The following is a 19,913-nucleotide window of genomic DNA, read 5'->3' on the forward strand; positions in this document are numbered from 1 at the left end:
ACTTCTAGTGAAAAAAACCTCATAAGTGACCAAATATACAACAGAACAGCTGATCTTTTTAGTTGTGTATGTGAAAGTAAGCAGTGCTTCAATGACATCATTTGCAGATTAACATACATGTAAAATGAAACCATGTACAAGATGGGCCTGGGGTGGGGGCGGACTATGTAATTAATTTCAGGGTTCCTAGGAGACAGTATATTGTTGCAAGAGCTCTTTCAGGAACTAATTGGGGTGTGTTTTTGCAACAGTACGGCTGTGCTGCATCACTTACAGCCTGAAAATAGCTGTAATTGTGTATGGCAATTGAGTCATTTCCTAAATTTAGCATCCCAAGAAGAGTACGAATTAAATGACTAACACACACTTGACTTTGTCATCTTATCAGTGACTTCAGTCTTAAGGGGATCTTTGTACTTTTAGTTCCATCTCTGTCTACTTGAGTTCTAAATTAAATTTAAATTGTATTGCATAGCAAACCATGGGACAGCTAACAATCAAGTCTCATAACCAGTGGTGTGGGCTTCAGTACTGTGATGCCGAAGCTGTGTGCAAGATAAATCAGATATTATTTACTTATTTAGAATATTTCTGTGCTGGCCATTCAGAAAATTGCTTAAAACACTAGCCATTGGAAATAAGCAGCACAAAACTATCCATAAAACAGAAGCAGACCACTAAAAAGCTGGTAAGATAAACTAACTAAGACCCTGGGTTAAAACATATGTTTTAGACTGGCATCCATAAGAAAATGAAGTAGGTACCAGGCAAACCTTGAGGAGGAGGGTGTTCCAAAACTGAGGTGCCACCATGGAAAACATTCTATCTTGAGTTAACACCCAGCTCACCTTTAATTGCAGGGGCATAGAAAGCAAAGCTTGATCCGTGTCAGGTTCCCTGACAGTTGTTTTGCTGGTCCTGTTCACACTGTATTGTGATGTTTTCACTATGCTAGTCAGTTATTGCATTTGCCCCATTGCTCATATATTTGCTGTACTGACTTGCCATGTATTTACACATTCATCCTGTATTGTAGTGTCTGCTTGCTTGTAACATTTTTCTAAAATTGTTCAGGAGGGTGGCTATTACAAGAAGCTGGTTATCTGGTAGTTATGGGAACAGCTTGAACTAGCAGAGTAACCTTGAGTACCCAGGGAAGACATCTCACATTCACATCAAAGCCTGGGAACTATAATGGACTCTGGGAGGAGCTTAACTTTGCACACCTTTTTGTTTCCTATATTATTGGTCTTGTTTGTATGTGAATTATTCTTGGAAATGGCTCTTCAGCTAGAAGGTCATTGCTTTGCACCTGACTCTCATTAAACTCTTGACCATTTTCACATGTGCTTGAGTTCATAAGAACATAAGAGAAGCCATGTTGGATCAGGCCAACGGCCCATCAAGTCCAACACTCTGTGTCACACAGTGGCAAAAAATTTTATATACACACATACACTGTGGCTAATAGCCACTGATGGACCTGTGCTCCATATTTTTATCTAAACCCTTCTTGAAGGTGGCTATACTTGTGGCCGCCACCACCTCCTGTGGCAGTGAATTCCACAGGAGTGAGTTCCTTGTGTCAATAACTGACAAAACCTTACAATAGGCAGATCTTTACTGGCAGGTTGGTTAGTATGGGAGAAAATGGTCCTTCATGTATCCTGGGTCCAAGGTATTTAAGTCCTTAAAGGTAAGAATCAACACTTTGGATTGGTCCCAGAAACAGATGGGTAACCAGTGCAGATCTTTCTGCACAGGGGCAATAAGATCCATGTAACCAACCTCTGATAGTAGCCTCACCACTGGATTTCAGAGCAATTGAAATTTCCAAACCATTTTCAAAGGCAGCCTCAAATAGAGTGTGTTACAGTAATCTGACTCAGATGTGGCTTAAGCATGGATCACTAGGGATAGGCATGAATGGGCTGATGAACTAAAGTTTGTCATGAATTTTATCCTGTTTGGGGTTTGCAAACCAAAGCTTGCAAAGTATGCAAACTGAAGAACTGCAATGAACTACCATGAATTTTGGCTCAATTCATCGTGGCTTGTGATGGTTGATGAAGCTGGTTTCATTTTTTCTTAAGAAGCAGCTGTTTGGTTTAAATGGCTAGGAGCAGAAAATGGGTTTAAATGGCACTGCTCTCTGCTCCCTGCAAAAAGCCGCAGGGAGCAGAAAGTAGAATTTAAATGGAAGAGGTGAAGTCCCTTCTTGGGAGATCTTCTCTCCCACCTTTCTGTTGGCTGCAGCTTGCCACCTTTTTGCTGACTAGGGAAAAGCCATGGCCAGCAGAAATTAGAGAATGAAATGCCCCCAGGAGGAATTTCACCCCCATATTTAACCCTCTGGTTCTCCCCCACTTCCAAATGGAGGGGAGTAAAACTGGAGGATTAAATGGTTGGGAGCCATTTAACTCCTCCTGATCTGCTCTCCACCATTTCAACACAACAAGGAGTAGAACTGGAGAGTTTAAATGGCTTGTAGCCCTTTAAGTCCTGCTTTCTGCCCCTGGCTGCTTTTGCAGGGGTTTAAATGCTAAATGGTTCACAAACCTAAACAGTTTGGTATGGGAATAAGCATATATGTTTGGTTCAGTTTGTGATTCAGCCAGGAACCAGAAACTGAACCAAACTGCAAAAAATGGGATTTGTGCCCATCCCTATGGTTCACTGTGACGAGATCATAGATCCAAGTGGGCAGCCATGTTGGTCTGAAGCAACAGAACAAAGTTGGAGTCCAATAGCACCTTTAAAACCAACAAAGTTTATTCAGCATGTAGGCTAGATCATACTTTTTGGAGGAATGGCCATAGCTGGTGAACCATCTGAATGAAGACAATAAAAGGCCGGAGAGGAGACTTCAGTCTTCAACCATAGACCAGGATCCAGTAGCACCCCCAAATCATGAAGTTTGGGGAAATTCACACCCCTCCAAGACAAATTGCCTCTGCAGTCCCCAAGAAGTTTCTCTACTGAACCTCAGCACCTCAGACTTTTCTGAAATGAACTTTAGCTTATTGATCCTTGTGACGGAACCAGCCCAATTTGTCCTTCAGACCCAGTCCTTTCAGCTCCCTCTTGGTTTGCCAATTCTTGGAGGGAACTATTCTTCTTCCTGCCACTAGGGCACACTGCCACCACCTGCTCAGTTTAGGGGTTCCTGACTGAAAGGAACAGGACTCCCAATCCCCCTTTCCAGTTTTGAAGATTAGTCTCAAGGTCCTCTGCCAACCAAGCACCTGGTTATCACAGAGATCAAATTCCTTCTTTGGGAGACCACTGAAGGATTTGCACCCTTGCCAACTGCATGCCTTCCCCCTTCCCAGGACTCCCCTCCTGCTGTAGCATGGTCTAAGACAGTTGGAGAACTATGTGGTATGGAGCTTTACTGCCAGCCTTCAAAATAGTAAAAGGTTTATTTTTAGAAAGTAAAAAGTTACATGCATAATCTTAGCACAGCACATGATCAACAACCAGAAGATCAAATAAAAGTTGGTTTAAAACACATCCTTCTGTCCCTGGTTTAAAAACTTGCCCTACCAGATGTTTAAACAGTGCCGGCACATCTAAGCTTAGTAAGGTACAAAATCCTCTAATGATACCTCATTGCTTAAGTCCTAATTTTTCCATGGACTGGAGCCCAGTTCATTGTCCTTGAGCCCAGCCCATGCCATCCCACAGACAAGAACCCCCCTTGATCCTCCCAGGAGGTTTTGAAGTTCTGTGTTGGCAGGGCTTGCAAATGCCATTTAAAGCTAATATATTCCCTTTAAAAGGATTTTGCAAAGTTACACACCATGCAAATGAAGGCCGAGCGGCAACTTCACCCACCACTCAGCCTTCACTTGCTGCTGCACAGTTTTGCAAAAGCAATTTAAAGGGAACACATTCCCTTTAAATTGTTTTGTAAGCCTCATGGCACTATGGACTAAATGGATTATGACCTGGTCTGCTAAATGTGGAGGTTCATGCTTTGGGGGTCTGTAAACCCCACAGACCTTGAACCTCCGTAGACCTCCATTTTTCTGGACCATGCCCATCCTTAGACCAGACTGCACTCCAATAACAGCCTGACACTGAACCAGTCCAGCAGTGGTGTCTAAGTTGTGGCAGGTGTGAGCAATTTTATTGGCACAGTGCATCACATACATAAAACTTGTATGTTTCCTGATCAACTTATTCTGGGGCTTAAAATAAAAGCCCTCTCACAACCCAGAAAAGCTTCACTGGTATTATGTAGGTGCAAAGGCAGCAGAGGTGTGAGCTCACTGCCGTCACTCTCACAGAACAGGCACAATAATGTGCTCTCACCTGCATTCAGTCATTTTCACTTTGAGTTTTTCTTCATTTTCTTTAATCATTTGCCCAACCATTTCATCATCTGAAGTTCTTAAGTAAACCAAGGGGCATTCTGGACTCCATGGAAGGAGAGAGGATGCTCAGGGGTAATCATGGCCACAGCCCAGATCATCTCCATATTCCACAGGTCAACCAGAGCTGTACAAGATTTACTGACCAGAAAATCCACAAGAGATTAGGGATGCATATTTAATCAATTTGGTTGGTAGATTAATCAACAGAAGTGTTAATTAATTTGGAATCATTTTAACTGAGAAGGGCAAATTTTAATTAGTGTTGCTGAAAATTAATGCATTTGGAACATATTTTTCGTTCAGACGTGTTATTATAATAAGGGATGAAAAATGCTAAAGATGGCCTTTTTTGTAGTTATTGTAGATTCCATTTCTTAATACATTTTATTCAATATCTTATGCTGAGATTTGGCTGGCAGGCAAATGCTTTTAAAGTAAGTGATTAGAAAGCAAGTGACTAATCGAATAAAAATTCTTTAGTTGGCTCATAAACCTTTGGCTAATTTTATCACACTCCCAATTTAATGAAAAATCTATCATTAACTTTGTATTATAATTAGTATTTCTTTTGGCAATTGGTACTCATGGTAAAGTGACAAAAATGGCTTAATTCCATACCCAAATGCAGAATGGGTCTGCTCAAGCCACATGGATAGGGGTGGATGGGTTATGAGAACTGTTTCTGTTTTGATAGCAAATATAAGCAGGAGTTTATTTATCTATTCACTGCAGTTGTACCCGGCCTTCCTGCCCAAAAGAGATCCAAAGCAGCATATATCAATCTATCCTCCATTTTATCCTCACAACAACCCTGTGAAGTACAATAGACTGAGAGTGTGTGACTACCTCAAGGTCACCTAGGAAGTTTCTGTGGCATTCCAGATCCTAGTACAATGCTCTAACACAAGGCATATTTTATTGACAGTTATGAAAGCCCATCTCTCAGTGCCACCCATCCCATTTCTTTAGTGCTGTAACCAGTGCTGACCCAAGGGCGCTTGGTGCCCCAGGCAGCTGCCTCCCACCACCTCCCCCCGCAGTGCTGCAATGCAGCACAGCACTCCATCGCACCCCCCAGGGTGTCGCACTGAGGTGCAGCACCTGCCAGCCCCCTCCTTCCCTTCCCTTTGCATTGCTTCCTCCCCCCCCGGTGCAATCAGAGCGTATGGCCAAAATATAAGATGCATGCCACATCATGGCTGGTACAGCCCAGGCATGGCATGCTCGGATCATGGGGGGGAGCAACAGGAAGGGCAGGGAAGAAGGGGGCTGGCGAGCAAAGTGCCTCGGTGCCCAGTGGGGTGTGATGGAGCGCAACACTATGATGGAGCACTGCGGGGGAGGCGGTGGTGGCAGGGGGAGGCAAAAGGATGCTCTGATCACACCAGGGAGGGAGGTGAAGGGAAAGGAAAGGAGAGGCGGGCAGGTGGAAGAGGCAGGCAAACTAGACACTTGCTTGAGGCACCAGAAAGGGGAGAGCCCAATTTGGTGCCCCCGCTCTCCCTAGTTTGCATAGTGGGAGAGTTGGCCCTGGTGTAACCAGGCCTCATTTTGGGCAGGAGCTCACAGGTAGGCTTGCCAATCCCCAGGTCCCAGTGGGACTTCTCCTGTTTTCCCAGGCTCCTTCCCGCTCCCAGTCAGCTGGCTGGTGAGGGAAAGCCCCACCCCGACAGGTACCATGTGCCTTTCCACCTTTGGAGGCTTCCTCTTGGGATGGTGTGTCTGTGTCTTTAAGGCTGAATAGGGGCTGGGGAGCAGGCAGAACAACATGGCTGCTCCCAGTGGCTGGGAAAGCAGCCCAGACCCTCCATTGGTTGCACAATCTTTTCAGAGGTCGTTTGCATAGGAAAAGTAAACTTTAACCTTTGGTTGCTCTGTGTTACTTTGAAGAAGTTGAAAGTTCAGCAACTCATGAGTAGAGATGCCAATCCCCAGGTGGAAAACAGGAAAACACTTCGATATAATAACGAAATCACCAGCAATAATTTATACTGAATTTATCAAATTTAAAAAAGGCGATACCAACACACAACGCATATAAATTGTTATCACTGTTAAGAACTTCTCATAACAAATCATCCAATACAACAGAGAACACAATTAACCTTATATGAAAATTGCTTCCAATAAAGTGCAAAGTGCAAAAAAGTGCTTGTCTATTGAAATTCTGATTACTCAATCCCAAAATTAATTTCATAGTTCTTTTTGTAGAAGACTCCACCAAAACTGCCTCTGATGGAGCCCGGTGTCATCTAGATGGTTAGTTGCGCCGTTTCAAATCTCTTTGTCAAAGAAGGGGTGTCTGAAGTTCTTCCAAACCTTTTTACTACACAAAAAATGATTAATTAATAATACAGGAACATGGGAATATACAGATTTCTATATTATTTCCATTTTAAATAGTTCACTATCATAGAAATATATAGCAGCTCATATAAGCACGAACAAAAGCTTTCACAGGGCGTATTACTGCAACAAGTCCAACAATCCATGCTATTTTAAAGATACAATACCCAAATTACAAACACCTGTGCCAAAATTCTAAAAAAGGTTAGGAAAGTACCAAAATACCTCAATGCTATATCAACTTATAAAAAGGAAGAAAAATCAATGCAATTATTTAATCCTTTAGGCGCTAGCGTCTGTAAATGAAAAATCCAGAACTTCTCTTCTCTTCTCATAATAAATCCTTCTTAGCAAAATCATCATGATGACCTACATATTTGCATAACACACAATAAACTGAATCTCATCTATACAGTGATTAGCCCCTAAATAATGATTTGTCAGAGGGGCTTCAAAATTTTTCATTTTAATTCTTGACCGGTGTTCAGCCACCCAAGTCTGAATGGGTTGGGTTGTTTTACCTAAGTAGATTTTTCCACAGCCACACAATATGGTTACACAACATAAGAGGAGTGGCAATTACTAAAATGAGATAGTTTAATTTGTAAGTTGCTTCCAGGAGGTGAAATTTTTTTGGTTTGTATTGCTAAAGAGCACAATTGACAGTTTCTGCACTGAAAATGTCCCTGTGGACCAGTAGATGGTGCTACACGCTTAGCATATCTGAATGCACTGGTGTGTCTTTAAGGGCAGAGGTGTGGCAAATGCTGACAAAAGGTAAATTTTTGCAATACGGTACATCCGAAAGGAGGTGCCAATGTTTGTTAATAATTCTACAAATCAACAAGGCGTGTGGGGTATAGTCCAGGGCAAAAGAACTATTATTATGTTTCTTTTTATTCCTTCTCTGTAATAATTTAGATCTATCTACTGAATCTGCCCTGTCTGAAGCCTTAGTAATGACCCTCAAAGGAAACCCTTGCTGTAAAAAACTTCTGTTAAGTGACTCCTGATTCAATCTATAATCAGAGTCTCTTGTGGAGTTCCTTTTCATTCTTAAAAATTGAAAATAAGGTAAATTAGGCTTAAAATAACATGGATGAAAAGAAGAAAAATATAGGTAAAACCTTCTGTCTGTATCCTCCGGAAAGGGCTTTATAGCAATCTTGTGTTGTTCAGTACGATATACTGTCATATCCAAAAAAGGAACCAAATTAAAATCTCAAATGCCAGTAAATTTGATAGTAGCATGTATGCCATTACTTGCCACTTGTGGGAAAGGCGGGATACAAATCATACATAAATAAAATAAATAAATAAAATTAATCCATTCTAAAATGGGTGCCATAATGGAATTGTCAGTCAAAATTAGAAAAAAGATCATCTATATAACAAAAATAAACCAAAATATTTGAAAAAAAGAGGATTGGATTGATTCTCCCTTCCAGTCTACAATCTGCAGGTGGGAGCAGGCCTTCCCCTGCTTCAGAGTCATCAGAGGGAAATGTCTGCTGGGCACTGCATTATTCCCTATGGAGATCGACTCCCATAGGGTAAAATGGAGAATTGATCTGGGGGTATCTGGGGCTCTGGAGGGGCTGTTTTTTGAGGTAGAGGCACTACATTATCAGCATAGCATCTGATGACTCTCCTCAAAATGCTCTCCAAGTTTAAAAAAGATTGGGCCAGGGGATCCAGTTCTATGAGCCCCCAACGAAAGTGCCCCTATCCTTCATTATTTCCAATGGAGAGAAGGCATTTAAAAGATGTGTGGTTGCTTTAAATGTGATGGCCAGAACTCCCTTTGGAGTTTAATTGTGCTTGTCACAACTTTGTTTATGGCTCCACCCCCAATGTCTCCTGGCTTCACCCCCAAAGTCCTCAGATATTTCTTGAATTGGATTTGGCAACCCTAGTCACAGGAGTGGAGCTCCGGAACTTCTTTCTTACCGCCCCCCCCCCCAAAAAAAAAACCCCACCTTGCATTTAGACTCCATTATTCAACTGCTTGTGAGAATTTTGCTGAACTCTAAGATTTGACTAACTTTCTACTACCGCTCCCCCCCAAAAATGGGAAAATAACCAAAACATATAAAGCAGACAGATTGAAATCTTCATCATGCCACTGTGGCCACATAGGAGAAAGTGATTTAAAAAGTATAATGGCATGGGAGTAAGGGTATATATATATAATTTATTATCAAGAAGCATTTTAAAGTGGATGCTGAGCTGATATTAATTTAGTACACCTTCTGGTGATGACAGGGGGTATGTGGCATATGCAAATGAGTTGTGCTAATGAGCTCCAGCAACTCTTTTTCTATGAAATGACTCCTGGCTGTAACAAAGACTACATCTGTAGTACAAACTTTATGCAGTTTTAATTTGGTTTAATTGTCATGACTGCCCCCAAATGCTCCTAAACATTTGCAGGGTCCCTCAGAATGTATGGCAGAGATCCCTGGAATCTTCTTGGATCTAGTGTTTGTTGTATCATTATGGTCAGAGCAATTTAAATTTGTGATTTTGAGAGACATGGTTTTAGGATGGATGCACATCCATGTCACACTTTTTTCCCATGTAAAGTCCACCTCCCACCATGGTTCAGTTATGTGGAGGGTAGTTTTGATCCATGTGGAGCATAATTTGAATTGATTCTAGGTTCCATTCATGTAACACATCAGAGAAGAGCATCAGAGAAGAGGAACTGGGACAAATTTTTCAGTGGAGTACATGGGTGAACAAATTAAGATATCTAAATGCATTAGATTTCTTAGCAGAGCCACCTTTCACATGGCTTTTACTACAAGTAATTTAAAAGGTAAATTGTACCTGGGAAGGAGTTGATGCATTTATTCTAATGGTCAGCCAACCAAAAGAGTGATACAGTAGTTCCATGTGAACATGATGGGATGATATTTGATAAGTTGGTCTTGTGTGAACTTTCCAGAAGTCCCCACAGGAGTTAGAGAGAGCATACATGATTTCAAAGTATGCTTTTTACCCCTCTAGAACCTGAAAATTCTATTAATCATAAATCAAGAAAATTCTATTAATCATAAAATCAAGAAAGAATGTCCTTTCCCCATTGCCCTCAACTCCTTTATACTTTTTTCTTTCCCTTTCTCTTCATGCAGTTTATATGCAATTGGTTTGGTCTCCTTGCTAATGCACCATTTATTTTCTGCCTGAGTTTTGGTCCATCTTGATTACCTGGAACTAGTTAAAGGAATTTACTGTGCATAGTCTAAAAGTACAAGAGTCCTTTGTGAACTTGGTTACTTTTCATGCCATGTTTTCCTGCCTTGTTAATGGCCAAAGTGACAGTTGTTCCTAGAAGACAATGGAGAAATCCATCATTGCTTTGATTTGATAGCAGCATGTTGCCAGCTCCCTCAAAAAGTGAAAAGTAAAGATAGGGGTTCATGCTTTTTCAAAGTAAAGTCTTATTGCTGGGATCAATATTTGTTTTTTTAAATAAAAATTACCTTGCAAAGGCATTCTGTTCAAGGAGCAGATAAATAACCAGTAAAATATATCTTTCCCCCATATTTTCATGGGGAGAGAGGATGTTGAGAATGGCCTACAACAACTTTACAATGTAGAGCGTTGTTATTATCCTCGTATTATACACAGAAGCTTGTACTGTGATCTCATTTTTCAGAAGGAGATTGAAGCTGGTAATTAATTTTATACTGGACAGTGAGACAATATATACTGGATTAGGACTGAGGAAGAGCCACTCAGTCATGAAGCTCACTTGATGACCTTAGGAGAGTAATTTTTTCATAGCCTAACCAGTCTCATGAGGTTATTGTAAGTGGATGAGGGAGATGAACTCTGACCTCTTTAGAGGAAGGATGGGATAAAAACAGAAAATATAACACTTTTGCTCTTTATTAGTGAAACACATCACAGACTTCAGCAATGCAACATAGCACACATCATCAAGATGCAGCAAGAGAAAGGAATAATTACAAAGCATAAATGACACTGATATTTTGCTACTAATAATTAGGGGTGTGCAGGGGGGCGGGGGTTAATTTGGGTCTGTTGGAATCCCAATATTGGTATGGTGTTGGGATTCAGGTAAATATTCAGGAAATCTGGATTTATTTGGCTCCATTATATTCTATTAGGGTCTGTTCCCATAGGGTATAATAGAGAATCAATTTGGAGGTATTGGGGGGGGGGTTGAAGTAGAGGCACCAAATTTGCAGCATAGCTGCTGTTACCTCTTCCCAGAAAATCCACCAGGTTTTAAAAAGATTGGGCCAGGATAACCATGGTCTCTTTAAATGTCTTCTCCAAGTTGTGCCCAAATAAAAGTCAAATAATATTGACTTTATTTGAGTTCAGCTATATTAGTAGCCGAATCAGGTTAGAGAATCTGTATTTGGCTGAATAAATTGTTATTTTGGGGGTGTTTATTTGGTTTGATTTATACCAAACACTAGGGTTGCCAAGTCCAACCCCAGAAATATCTGGGGACTTTGGGGGTGGAGCCAGGAGACTTTGGGGGTGGAGCCAGGAGACACTGGGGTAGAGCTAGGGGGAGGGGGGAAATGGCGCCGGAGAGCGTGGCGAGCCACCCCGTCTTGGAGCGGGCGACGCCGCTGCGCAGCTGCCACCTCTTCTCCGCTCGCTGTGGCTGCTCCTCCGAGATGGGCTCAGCCTGAGCCCATCTCGGAGGAGCAGCCACGGCGAGCAGAGAAGAGGCGGCAGTGGCGTGGCGGCCTCGCCCGCTCCGCCTCTGGGGTGGAATCGGAGGGGGGGTGGAGGCGGGCCGGGGGCGTGGCGAGCCACGGGTCCGGGTCCTAGAAGGGCCCAGATTCACAGCTCGCCATGCTTCTGGCCTGCCTCGCCCTCCCCTTCTCTGGTTTTGCCTGTGCTGCCCTTGGCTGCTCCTCCGAGATGGGCTCAGCCTGGGCCCATCTCGAAGGAGCAGCTGTGGTGAGCAGGGAGGGGACGGTAGCGGCACGGTGGCCTCACCCGCTCCAGGATCGGGCGGCTTGCCATGCTCCCCGGAGCCGTTTCCCCCCTCCCCCTGCTTCTGTTTTTTTGGGGAGCAGGGGAAGAGGGTGGAAATCCTGGGGTCCCCCGCCAGGGCGGGAGGGTTGGGAAGCCTACCAAACACACATCCCTACTAATAACAAAGTTTCAACAAATCTTGATATTCTCATTTAGAGGACAGATAGCCAAGCAGAGAAGATCCTATTAAAAACACACCTCAGGTTGCAGTGAAATCTAATGCAATTGCTTTAATACCATTGTCTGAGATGTATTTCCACCCTGTTAATGCTTTTTTGGCAGAATGCATAAAGAAGTGCTCCACAACTTTTTTCTTTGAGGACCATGTCATCTGTGCATTTGTAAACTGTGTTTCCAAAGTATAGCCATTTACCAATTACAGATTTTCTTCCTGGGCAGAGAAAGCACCTAGGCACAAAACAGCAATAGAAATGTATTATTTTGCATTTGGGGACACTTTTCTTAATATCCCCCTCCCCAAGATTCCTAGAAAACACTGCTTCAGGGAAACATTTTTATACACTCTGTGGGAGATACAGCCCTTCATTATGAGCTGGAGAATATCTACTTCATTTTTTTTAAGTACAGAAATACTCTGGGTATAGACAACATTTGCAATGATGAATGCATTATTTTCTGCCTTATGTGAAAGTGTGTTTTTAGATTTCAGAAGTATAGATATATAATGTCTTTCACCACAAACAATTTTTGCATATTTTTTCTACACCCCCTCCCCCCAATAATCTGGAATTTGGCTTGGGATATAAATATAACCCAGAATACAATTGGCAAAATCTTTTTTAGGGTATGGCAGTGAGGTTTTAAATTGCTATTTCTATCATCTCTTAAAATTCCCACCAAACACAAACCAGCTCCATTAACTTTCCATTAATGGTGTGCTCCATTAACTTTCATGAAGATATGTTGTGCTTTTTCTACAGTAACAATGTAAAATGGAGATCCTAAATCAAACAAGTAACTAGGAGGGAATGTATTATTCTAGCTTTTAAACTATCTATCTTGGTTATCTATCTTTACCCAAGTTACCTAGGTTTTCCTATCCCTACTTAGGTTATCAGTTAAGTGAAAATCCCCCTGCTGATAAAATGTAGTACATTCTTTCTGAATTCTAAATTCTAATTAGTAGGCAGGAATCTTTTATAGCAGAAATCAGTAGCAGATACAGCAAAACGGTAGTGTTTATTCTCCATTACTCGTCTTGGAGTTTTGGATCACAGCCATAAGCAATGCTCCCTCTAAGCTGTGGAGTCTTGTAAGCAAAAACTCTGTGAGCTACTGGCATTAAAGTTGTGAACGAGCAATTTCGGTACTGCATAAATTAGTTTGCTCTGGGGCCATCCTTCCTGAGTTAAGATGAAAATGTGTGATCTGGATGTTAAAATCTGTGAGCTAGCTCACACTAACTTAGCTTAGTTGTGTCACCATATTTCCTGATATAAAGGAAGACGGGGAGAAAAGAAGACAGGGGCATGTCTGCATCCCACTAGGGTTGCCAAGTCCAATTCAAGAAATATCTGGGGACTTTGGGGGTGGAGCCAGGAGACATTAGGGGTGGAGCCAAGATCAAGGCTGTGACAAGCATAATTGAACTCCAAAGGGAGTTCTGGTCATGACATTTAAAGGGACAGCACACCTTTTCAATTCCTTCCTTCCATGGGAAATAATGAAGGATAGAGGCACCTTCTTTTGGGGCTCATAGAATTGGACCCCCTGGTCTAATCTATTTGAAACTTGGGAGGTATTTTGGGGAGAGGCACTAGATGCTATACTGAAAATTTGGTGCCTCTACCCCCAAAAAACAGCCACCCCAGAGCCCCAGATACCCGCAGATCAATTCTCCATGATTTTCTATGGGAATAAATCTCCATAGGGAATAACAGAGTTCCCAGCAGACATTTCCCTCCCCTCCCCCTGCTTTCTGACGACCTTGAAGCAGGGGGAGGGCCTCCAAACCGGGGGATCCCCTGCCTCAACCTGGGGATTGGCAACCCTACATCCCACATTTATTCCATATCTGAGTTTCACTGCCTAGGTTCCCCAAGGAAATCCTGGAAGTTGCATTGATTCCATGGAATCTAGCCAATAGATACTCATGATACCCTACTCTGCAATATTTCAAAGTGCAATAAACATATAAACTGGAGATCTCATTTTCCCAGCAACAAAATGCTGCATTTTGAGTCCTAAGAAAATTTGATTTCTTTGTAGTAGACACATTAACAGGAGGAAAAAAAGATATTGAGTTCTTCAGAAGAGTTATGGCTGGGCTTTTATTGCTCAATAAAATGATTATCAGGAAAGTACCACACAATGCAAGACAAAGTTTTCTTATACATTAAGGTTAAGATAACACTAGCCCTGCAGGCTCCATCATTCTAGCACAGGAATGTGGAATTTACCCAGCTTCCTGTCCCTAGACCTCAAGGAGTTCATGCCTCCAGCCTTATTCCATCACCTCCAAGAGAAATAAAAATCTTTTCCTGCTGTCATCAGCAGAAGTAAGTAGAGATCTATGGCTTTTACTTTTGCTAACTTCAAAATCACTTCTTAGGTACTTCAGTGCATTTATTGATTGCAGACATTTTCCTAACCACCTACTCCAATTTACCTCGGATGCAGTGACAAACCTTGGGAATCTATCCCATTGTAATTCCAATCCAGTCATTCATTAGAGATAGGAGAAATGTATAATGAACAGAACTGTCTAAGAAAAAACCCAACAGAATGAGGACAAACATATTCCACTTTTCCTAGTTTCAAAACTTGTGTCTCTGTGTTAATGAACCAAGAGGTCAGCAGAATAATATTACGTTTCCATCTTTCTGTACTGGTTCCATCTAGGTCACATTCTTCCTCTTTTCTCTAAGTCACAATTCGGGATGAGCACAGACCAAAAAAAGGTGTTTTGGTTTGGGGCCCATGGCAGCCTATAGACCAAACCCTGAATTGAACCAGCCTCACACAGACTTAGGCTTCCCAATTCCCAGGTCCCAGTGGGGGATCCCCTAGTTTTACAGGCTTTGCCCTGTCCCCAGCCAGCTGGCCAGTGGGGAAAGCCCTGCCCCCACAGCCACCATGTACCTGTAGATCTCTGGCAGGTTTAGAAACCTGCAAACAGGTCCTGTTTCAAAATGTGTGTGTGTGTGCCTTTAAAATTTGAGCAGGAAGCAAGAACTACTTCATGGGGAAAGGTCAATAGTAGAGCTTCCTCAAAGCACAGCCCCTCAGTTTGTTTTGCTTTCGTTTCAGAGCAAGTAAGTGGGTGAGTGTGAGTGTGTGAGAGAGAGAGCAGCGTAGCCCTTGTACTTTTCAGACCTCGCTGTGGAAGCACCAGAGCCAGTTAAGTGTGTGTGTGTGAGAGAGAGAGAAAGAGAGAAAGAAAACATGCAGGCACAGAAGTCTTTGTAGAGCCAGTAAGAGGGCGAGTGTCTCTTTGTTTGTATTGCATTGTTTTCAGAGTCTTTGTATAGGAATCTGTTTATGGGATGGAGGAAAACTCTACCTCTCTCTCTTTTTATTTGCCAGTGTTAGCCTGAAGAACAGCAGTTCCTGTGAGTAAAGCCCCAGTGAAATGTTAGCTTGCAAACTCTGCATTTTGGCTGCTTTTTGTGTGCTTACAGTTTCATTTACTAGAATTTCAGCTATTGGGGAATGAGGAAATGATGACTATTCAGGTGAACTGCACTGCTGTATTTTTATGTATTTATTTTGGGAATGGGAAAGTCTGGCTTCACCCCAAAGTCTCCTGGCTTCACCCTCAAAGTCCCCAGATATTTTCTGAATTAGACTTGGCAACTTTACACAGACTGAACAAGCCCAGCAAGTTCAGGACATGACAGAAGGGGGAGTGGAGAGAATCTCCCAGAAAAAGACTTCCTTTCCCCCTTTCTCTTGGCCATAGTGAGCCACTGCCAGGAGGAGGGGGCACTGGTGGAATCTCCTGAGAAGGGACTTCATTTAACCCTCTAGTTTTGTTCTTCCTTTTTGAAGCGATGGGGAGCAAAACTAGGAGGTTAAATATGGGGGTGAAGTGCCTCCCAGGGGGCATTTCACCCCCTCCTTTCTGCTGGCCCAACTGTCTCAGGCTCTTTGGTGCAGCCCATTTTAACAAGTGGTGTAAGGGAGCCTGTTGAGAGAGACCAAACAGCCAAACTGACCAGGCCAAAGTTCAGTAAAAGTTTGAGGAATGCATCTTCCCTGAACATCACTTCCCGAGCTCCGAACTGACCCAAGTTTGGCTCAAATTTTGGCTTGTGAGCTGGTTTGTGCCCATCCTTAGTTAAAACATCATCAGAATCTTCTCAGAAGCTCTGAAGACACTCTCCTTGAATGCCTCACATTCCAACCAAAATGCTCCAGAAATTGATAGTTTCCTTCCATGTGCAAATTAGGCCTCTCTTCTTAAACCTACTATAACAATGCTACTGTCTTGGCTCAAGAAGGCTGTGTCCATTGTTGATGGGACTCCTCTGATGCTGCAGAAGAAGGGGAGGGGGGAGAGAGCGTGGTTGGTATTACCCAATTGTTATTCACCACTATTGTTGAATAGCCATCCTCCCCACCTAGTTAGAACAATGATCTCCAGCCTGTTGCCTAACTGGGAAGGTTGTTCTAAGATGACATCTCGATATTAGCAGAGTGCAAATGAAGTACTTCTCTTTCCAGATTGTATATAGTACACAAATTACTCATGGGGTGAAAAGTCATTTCACCACTAAGGTCAAGAGAAATACACTTAAGAACATAGGAGCAGTCGTGCTAGATGAGACCACAATGGTCCTTTTAGCCAGAATCCTGTTTCTGTTGGGAGAAATATTTTTCCCACCGTGTATAATTTAACTTGTTACCCTTCTAAAACATATGAACATTTATGACTACATTTATTTTGGGTCTGAGGATCACACTGTACAAAGTAGTGTAACAAATAACAGAAAGATTGTTCCCTGCCCCCAAATTTCCTACCATCCAATTATAAAACAAGAGACAATAAGTGAAAACAGATGGATGAAAAGAAATAAATATGCAGTAAAACTCAGCATATTAAGTCATGGTTTCTACACAGCAGCTGCTTTACTCTAATCCTATACGTATTTTTTTCCTCTGGAAAACAATGCTGCTGCCATGAAATGTTGCATCCAAAACACAGAAGGAAAATTCATTGAGTCTTATAAAAACATTGTGCCTCAAAAGTCAATGTTTTTCTTTTTTGCTTGTGCAAAGTTTTAAGGGCTATTTCCAGATTACAAGATTAGGGGATATATTTGTCTCCCCACCCTGTCTACTGTTAATGTGAGAGCAGCATATACTGTGAAGATCCAAGCTCATTACACAGTTCACTGTGTTTATCTGCATCGAATAGATGGTAGCACACTTCAGCCTTGTCCTGACAAGACAGATCTAGCTATAGAAGTTTAGTACAATATACAAGTGCCACTGGACTTGAATCTAGCTAATCTACAGATACAAAGGTGCATCTACATCTGGATGATATCACATTCCTTTATTCTCCAGTGGATTGTTTGTATGCACTTTTGATGCCCCAGGAAGAGACTCAGCATAGATGTTGAAGGCCCAGTGTACCCAGCATAGGAACAAGGGTTGCCAGACCCCCCAGTGGAGGTGGGGTCCCCTGCTGTCAAGCCCAACCCCCAGCCTCTGATCAGCTGACCAGCTGAGGAGCTTACCAGAAGAAAGAAGAAGGCCTAGGCCTTGTCACTGGCACTGCATGGGAAGTGACTCTCTGGCATTTGTGCAAAAACTCTATGGTAAAACGTTCTTCTACCATAGAGTTTTTGCGCAAATACTAGAGCATCACCCAGATCTCACTGCTGTGGTAACATCACTTCCTGTGCAATGTTGGTGAAGAGACCTAGATCTTTCCCCCATCCCCCATAAGTTGCCAGGAGGGACCAGGCAACCCAACAGAGAACGTATCTTAAGTGTAGGAGTCTATGTTATGTTTCAATAATTTCAGCTCCTACCCCCAATGGTTTGGACCTGTGTTGCCTCACCTCTTTTTCAAATAAGAAAGATGCTGAGCATGCTGGGAGGATGAGCTTCCTGCAAATCAAGGGTAAGGAGCTGCTCGACTGCCCATCCTGGTATTTTAGGAAGATGGGAATAGCTGGTTGTTTGGGGGCCAAGCTGGAATTTTTGGGACTCTTTCAGATTGGCCAGCAAAGGGTTTCTTCTGCTTTACCACTTAGTTGGGGTGGGGTGTTCTAATTATGCCTGCTTAAAATTGGTTAGGCCAAGGGTTGCCAGGCCCCCTTGTCACTCGGAGGGGGGGGGTTGGGGGCATTCCAGGACATCCTCAATGTGATGACATCACCCAGAGGTGACATCACATCAGGGATGTTGCAAGGTGATGCTCTGGCTTTTGGGCAAAACTCTATGGTAAAACTAGTTTCAAACCACAGAGTTCTGCTCTTAAACCAGAGCATCCCTGTCTGACATTCCCAATACGATGATGTCACTTCTGGGTGAGGTCATTGTGTCATGGATGTCACATAGCAATGTCACTCTTTGGGGGCTGGAAGAAGCCCCCCAAACTGGTCCCACTGGGACCAGTGGCCCCCCAAACATCCCACTGGGACCAGGGGAATGGCAACTCTAGTTAGGCCCTACTGGGACTGGCTGGAAAAGTGTGTGCTTTTGCTTAGATTAAGGGACTATGACAATCCTGAAGCATTTTATGATGGATGGAATCCTTCCTGAACCAACCTGTTATGGATGACCAGTTATGGAATTGTCGCCAGGGGCCCCTCGGGGATGGAGTTTTGCCAGTCAAAGTCAAATCCTAGTGTTTGTCAGCATGTGGAGAGGATTGCAATCTTGGAGCAAGGCTGGATTTTCCTATTAATGCTGGCAAGCATCTAGACGTCAGATCTAGAGTTGCCTTGTCCTCCTGACTACCAGTGGGGGATGTCACTGTTATATGTGAAGAGACAGCTTATAGCATGTGCTGCAGAACTGAAAGTAGATCTGGAGGCTTAGATGATCTACATGACAGCAGGTGGCTGGCTGCCAGAGGAATTGCATCAGCCAGCAGAGTCAGCATGACACAGCAAGTTGCTGATTGGCTGTCCAGTGTATAAATGTACAGAGTAACTGTGGTGATTGTGGGTTAATGGAGTTGGAGTTGCAGCGAAGCATATTGTCAGTCAGAAGAGTGAGTGGTGTTGTAAATAAATGTATATAGTGGTTTTACAGCTACTGTGTACAGCCTTCATTCTTGTGTCGCTAAGAATCACCCTCTTGGACTCTAAGTGCATCGACAGCGATGGGGGTTGGACTGCAAGATCCAGGTTAGGAAACTCCTGAATATTTGGATTTGGAGCCTGAGGAGAACAGGGACCCTAGTGGAGTAAAATGCCATAGAGTGCACCCTCCAAAGCATCCATTTTCTCCATGGGAACTGATCTCTGTCATCTGGAGATGAGCTGTAATTCCAGGGGATAAATAAATCACTGTTGAACACCACTATGTGTGTTGTGTCATTTTGTGACTGATTCCTCATCAACATTCCTCTGCCCCCTGACTTCTGCTTGTGCTGGCTCAAGTGATCGATTCCCCACTAGTTGCTGCATGGGTACCTTTTGATCCGTGGCTACCTCCCATTCCCCTTGCAGGGACCAGATCTGCTTTTTTTGAGATCTGGTCACCATAAGGTTGCTGCAGATCAAAAGACGCCCATGCAGCAACTGGTGGGGAATCAATTGCTTGAACCTGCTCAAGCAGAAGTCCGGAGGTGGAACAACTGCCAGTGAAGAATCAATCTCTGTGTTTATTTTGGAGATGGTGGGACAATGTGTCTACTGTAAAATACTAATTCTTGGCTAACTAAACCCAGCCACTCCTTCAGCAACATCTCTGGGAGGAGAGCTTGCTTACTTCCAAGCTATGTATATCAGATTTTTAACTATTAATGAGGTGTTGTGTATTTTGCTAAGGTTTCCTAATGCTTGTTAAGGTGGGTAAATGAAAAAGTGCACTCAGGAGTTAACACAATATTCTTTACTACTGTGACTCACTAGATTTTTAAAATATAGATTTTTTACAATTTTTAAATAATCATATTCAATAGCAGGGATTGGTTGACTCATAAACCAAATAAATAAATCCTCAGGGAGAGAT

Source organism: Heteronotia binoei, chromosome 1, assembly GCF_032191835.1.
Source record: "Heteronotia binoei isolate CCM8104 ecotype False Entrance Well chromosome 1, APGP_CSIRO_Hbin_v1, whole genome shotgun sequence".
In the NCBI taxonomy this organism is placed as follows: Eukaryota; Metazoa; Chordata; class Lepidosauria; order Squamata; family Gekkonidae; genus Heteronotia; species Heteronotia binoei.